This window comes from Pteronotus mesoamericanus, unplaced genomic scaffold (genome assembly GCF_021234165.1).
Source record: "Pteronotus mesoamericanus isolate MK-2021 breed Mesoamerican mustached bat unplaced genomic scaffold, CSHL_Meso_final scaffold_118, whole genome shotgun sequence".
NCBI lineage: Eukaryota > Metazoa > Chordata > Mammalia > Chiroptera > Mormoopidae > Pteronotus > Pteronotus mesoamericanus.
The window spans coordinates 5,791,203-5,796,273 of NW_026555301.1; the positions used below are offsets into that span (position 1 = coordinate 5,791,203).

General features: G+C 39.1%; 1 pseudogene; it reads left to right on the forward strand.

Moving 5' to 3' along the window:
* The first annotated feature begins 3,538 nt into the window (after positions 1-3,538).
* Positions 3,539-4,722, forward strand: LOC129081718 (elongation factor 1-gamma-like; annotated as a pseudogene).
* Positions 4,723-5,071: the final 349 nt, after the last annotated feature.

Here is a 5,071-nt window from a genome sequence, read left to right on the forward strand (position 1 = left end):
ACTGGTACCCCTGCTTTTGTTTCCTGTCCATTTGCTTGGAATATTTTTTTCCATCCTTTTACTTTCAGTCTGTGTAGGTCCTTTGTTCTGACGTGGGTCTCTTGTAGGCAGCATATGTGCAGGTCTTGGTTTTCTTATCCATTCAGCTCCCCTGTATCTTTTGATTGGAACATTTAATGCATTTACATTTAAAGTATTATTGATATGTAATTATTCATTTTTTCCCTTTGTACCCGTGTTCCTCTTTTTCTCACTCTTTTTCTTCATCTTCTTAAAGCTGTCCCCTTAGCATATCTTGCAGTGCTGGTTTGGTGGAGGTGTATTCTTTCAGCCTTCTTTTGTCTGGAAAACTCCGTATTTCACCTTCTATTTTGATTGAGAGCCTTGCTGGGTAGAACAGTCTTGGTTGCAGGCCTTTGCTTTTCATGACTTGGAATATTTCTTGCCATTCATTTCTGGCTTATAGTGTTTCTGTTGAGAAGTCAGCTGCTAGACATATTGGGGCTCCCTTTCATGTTACTACCTGTTTCTCCCTTGCTGTCATTAGGATTCTCTGTTTGTCTTTGAAATTTGCCATTTTAATGATGATGTGTCTTGGAGTGGGCCTCATTGGGTTCCTCTTGAATGGGACCCTCTGTACTTTTTGGACTTGCATGACTTTTTATCTCCTAAAATTAGGGAACTAATTTTACTTTTTGAAACAGGTTTTCTATCCCTTGCTCCTCTTCTTCTCTTTCTGGTATCCCTATTTTATGGACATTATGACGTTTCAGGTTGTCTTGCATTTCCCTCAATGACTCTTCCTTCTTTCTGAGTCTTTTTTCATTTTCTTGCTCATTCTGGGAGCTTTTTTCTACCTGTCCTTCAGCTCAGTGATGTGATCCTCTGCTTCATCTAGCCTGCTTTAGATTCCTTCTATTGTGCTCTTCAATTCAGAAATCATATTCTTCATTTCCTCTTGCCTCTTATTGACAGTTTCTATGTCGTTTTTCATGCTGATATAGTTTGCAGTAAGTTTCTTGTAGTTTCCCTGTAGTTTTTTGTAATTCTCTCTGAGCTCGCTGAGCTCATTGAGCATCCTTAGAACCATTGTTTTGCACTCAGTATCTGATAGTTTACTTGCCTTCATTTCATTTCTTTCTTTCTGGGGATTCCTCCTTTCTATTTGACTGGGGGTGTTTCTTTGTCTTCCCATTATTTGGTTGACTCTCTGGAAGTAATTGGGTTTTTATTGTTGTTTGGTTGTTATTTGGTGGTTCCTACCCTCCAGCTGGTTGACTGAGGGTCACTCTGCCCAACACATCTTGTGCTTTTAGTGCAGGTACAGTCAGGTTTTGCTAAAGCCAATTCCTCTGTATGTCTGAGGTTTTAAGGCTCCTCTCTCATTATTGGTCAGTTGTTTGTTCCAGGTGGTTTCTCCACAATTTAGTTGTAATTCCAGATTGGTCCTGGGAGGAGGTCAGCATGACTTCCATTCACTCCTCCGCCATCTTTTAGAAATGTAATCTCTGGGACAACAGCAGAAAAGAAATAATAAAATAATTGCAGTAGGTGGTAAGTGATTTAATGTGATCCCTCTGGTCATGTTAGAATAGTCTTTAGGAGAGCAAAAGTGGAAGGTGGAAAACTATTGGTGCTGTTTCAAAAATCCATGTAGAAGATGAAGGTGGATCAAAGACTCTCAGGATGGTGGCATAAGAAGCTCTGTAGACCCACTCAAACTCACTATTCTGGGCAGAAGCAGCCAAGACCTAATTTGACTTTCTTGATAGTGTTCTTTGAAGTACGAAAGGTTTTAATTTTGATGAGGCCCAATTTATCTATTTATTCTTTGGTTCCTTGAGCTATTCATGTCACATTTTTTAAAACTTTGTCCAATCTAAGGTCACAAAGATTTAAACCTATGTTTTATTTTAAAAATTTCATAGTTGAGAATCCTTTTTATAAGAGTCTTATATTTAGGCTTGGGATCCATTTTTGAGTCAATTATTGTGTATCATGTGAAGTAATAGTCCAATTTCATTTTTCGCATGTAGCTATCCACTTGTGCCAGCAATTTGTTGAAGCGACTATTCTATTCCCATTGAATGGTCTTGGCACCATGTCAGAAAATTAATTGGCTATAAATTATGGATTTATTTCTAGACTCTGTTCTATTCCACTGATCTCTGTCTTTATTCTGGCATTACACTGTTTTTCATACTGTAATATGTAACATATTTTAAAATCAAGAAATATGTGTCCTTCAACTATGTTTTACTATTTCAAGATTATTTTGACTATCTGGGGTTCCTGGAAACTCTATGCAAGTTTCCGAATCAGTTTTTCCATTTCTGCACAAAATCAAAGATTTTGATAAGGATTTTATTGAATGTATACAACATTTAGGTACTTAACTACACTAAATCTTCCCATCCTTAAACATGATTGTCCCCTCTGCCATTTATTTAAGTATTATTTAATTTCTTTCAGGATAGCAGAGGAAACAAACATCAGTAAAATGTTGGAAAGAAAAGCAGAAATAACCCAGCAGATAAAAAAAGTTTTAAGCAGATATGGGAATGCCAAGAAACCAACCCAGCTTTACATCAAAATCACCAAAAGCTCAAAAATTACCCATATTTTGCTGTGTGTAATATGCACTTTTTTGCCCTATTTTTTGAGGGAAAAATGAGGATTCACGTTATACAAGGTAGCACTAATTCCATATTTGTATAAATGTTTTTAATTCTTTCATCTATGCTTATGTTTTAAAAGTGTAACTCTAGAAAGCAATAACGATATCCTTATGCAAAATAACACCTTGAAATACGATAATTGGTTTTGTTGAATTTACAATGAACTTGTAATGGAAGCAGTTTGGGCCAAAAATTCAATGAAATAAAATGAAGAGTGACATATTGTTATCCACAGAATAAGACAGATGATGCTGCTTGTTATCCACTTGATAAGATAGGTGATGCCACTTTATTACCATAGGGTGAACAGCTTGACATTTCTCTTCATACACTTTAGATGGGAGAAATTATTGCAAAATTCCTTGGAAAATGTTGAAATGGTTTTTGTACACTGCAAGCTTTAAGCTGAAAGGTATTAAATATGCTAAAAAACATGGCAACAGCTGCTGAGAGACACTTTGGTCCTCCTTCCACAGAGAGTGTGATCAGATTGTGGAGGCAACAGGAAGAAAAGCTTCTTCAGATGCCAAGACAGAAGAAAGCAATGAGAGGGAAGCCTCTGAAGTGGCCAGAGGTGGAGCAGGAGGTGGTTTCTGGAGCAGTGTCAAACTGAGATCTCTGTTTTGACAAAAATGATAGGTGACGAAGATAATATTTCATGAAAAAAAAATGTTGATGATTTCTCTGGGACACCAAAATGGTGCTTTAACTTTGTGAAGAGAGAAGGTTTGAGCATGAAGCCATGAATGAAACTTGCCCCAAAACTTCCAGCAGCCTATGAGAATCAAATTTTGGAATTTCATTCTTATGTTATCAATCTTTGAAAGACTTACAACTTTGAGCTGCCCCAAATCACCAATATGGACGAGGTCCCACTCACATTTGATGTGCCATCCAACAGAACTGTGGACATCAAAGAAGCAAGGACCATGGCTGTTAAAACTAGTGCTCATGGGAAAACACATTTCACTGTTGTTCTAGCTTGTTGTGCAGATGGGACTAAGCTACTACCTATGATCATCTTTAAAAGAAAAACACTTCAGAAAGAAAAGATTCCAAGTGGAGTTATTGTCCATGTGCATGAAAAAGGGTGGATGAATGATGAAAGCAGGAAAATCTGGTTTAATAAAGTCTGGCCACAAAGGCCTGGAAGATTACTTAAAAAACTAGCTTTGCTTGTTTTTGATCATCTCAAAGCACCTGTTACACAAAGTGCAACACTGGCTGTGAACTTTGTCAATGTGATGCTGGCTGACATCACAGTTGTCTGCATACTCTTGTGGCCCTATAAACAGGTCCTGGAGCCTTCTTTCCACCAGGACTTCCACAATGCCAACCACTGGTTCCTCACCTGCATTAACCAGCCCCAGTTCCATGCTGTTTTGGGGGAGGTGAAACTGTGACATGGCCCAGATTGATGCTAAAAAGTTTTCAGGGACAGACTAAAAAGGACACCCGACAGAAGGACAAAGGATATTGAGAGGAGAAGCAGAAAACCCAGGATGAGCAGAAAGAGGAGAAAAAGGTAGCTGTTCATGCTCCTAAGGAGAAGGTGGATGAATGTGAGCAGGCACTGGCTGCTGAGGAAAAGGCCAAGGACCCCTTTGCTCACCTTCCCAAGAGTACCTTGGTGTTGGATAAATTTAAGTGCAAGGATTCCAATGAGGACACACTCTTGATGGTGCTCTCACATTTTGGGGAGCACTTTGATAAGATGGCTAGTCTTTGTGGTACTCCAAGTACTGCTTCCTCAAAGAGCTCACCCAGATCTTGATGAGCTGCAACTTCATCACTGGGATGTTCCAGCAATTGGACGAACTGAAGAAGAATGCCTTTTCCAGTATTATCTTTGGAACCAAGAATAGCAGTTCCATTCAGGAGTCTGAGTCTTCCAAGGTCAGGAGCTTCCAAAGCAGGTAAACTACAAGCCATACATGGCAGAAACTGGATCCTGGCAGGGAGGAGACCCAAAGGCTGGTTTGAAGGTACTTTTGCCTTCCAGCATGTTGGAAAAGATTTCAATCTGGGCAAGATCTTCAAGTGAACATCTCTTGCCATCATCTGGCTGCTGCCTGCATTTATCCTTCAGAAGATTGAGGGTCTTTAAAGGAAAGTGAACATTGAAAAAAAATGAGCTGGCAAGAACATATGAAAGAACTGCTTTTGGAACTCTAGAATCTAGTTGAACACTTGCAGCATCCAGTAGAGAATTTGAGAAAAAGGCTGAGAAATTTCAGTGAATTTCCATGTTTCCTGCAGAGGCTAACATCATGCATTCCCAGCACTTAAACAGGCAGCCATGGGGACAGTGGCCTATGTTCATGGCGTGGCTTACTGGTTCCAGGATGGACAATAGGACGTTTTGTCCTTTAAAATTTGAGATTTTGTATTTT